This window comes from Penaeus monodon, chromosome 23 (assembly GCF_015228065.2).
Source record: "Penaeus monodon isolate SGIC_2016 chromosome 23, NSTDA_Pmon_1, whole genome shotgun sequence".
Lineage (NCBI taxonomy): Eukaryota > Metazoa > Arthropoda > Malacostraca > Decapoda > Penaeidae > Penaeus > Penaeus monodon.
In genome coordinates this window covers 16,868,255-16,869,128 of record NC_051408.1, presented here as the reverse complement: position 1 = coordinate 16,869,128, position 874 = coordinate 16,868,255, and positions in this window count along the sequence as shown.

Below are 874 nucleotides of genomic sequence, written 5' to 3'. Positions count from 1 at the left end.
CTTTAACTATGGCAGTTAAATCAGATTGCCATCGTGTTTACAGAGAACTGATTAAGATTTTTTGTATTAGAAAAGAAGTTGATAAAGACGTGAACTTGGGTAACACTATTTTTTGCTTTTAATTCTTATCTTGACAAGCAGGAACTTTTGTGGGAAATGGGCAGGTGGTGCAAGTTGTTTGCCCTGGTAATGCTCCCATATTATATTTCTACTGCCGTTTGCTACAAAGTAAATTTAAGATAGAAATTAGGTTTTAAGGCATGATGTCAAGGATGTTACTGTTGTTTTTAGAAGATTTTAGAAGGTTTATTGATTATTGTGACAAGACTGAATCTGGTTTAAAGAAGATAGCTTCTGTAAAATACCTTTACTGATAAATACAACAAAGTAGGCCATTAAATCCAGAAAAAACCAACTATGATAGGAAATTTTCTATTGATTTCCCCTTCTTTTGTGCCATTTTCTTCAATATACCTATTTAATGTAAAAAAAGTAATGGTAGTCATTTTTTTAACAGTAATTTTTGTTTCCATCCATTATTATTATTACATATATTGCAAAATTGGTAACTAATTAATTATCATATTCAGTTTATTTTAAAAAATCCATATCTTTAATTTTGTTGAGTTGTTTTATTTTTTTAATTTTCTTGACACTAATGTTCCATTATTAATGTTTTCATTGGTAATTACACATTAGCAGGAATGGTAATACAAAACATCTGAATAGTGGATTTTTAGTACCGGTTTTAAAATATACATACTATATTTGCATATTTATCTGAGTTTTCCAGGTATACCAATTATCATATTTTTTTTTGTTTCAGTATTATTACCATTGCTAATTTATCAAATTAATTGAATTATACATTTTT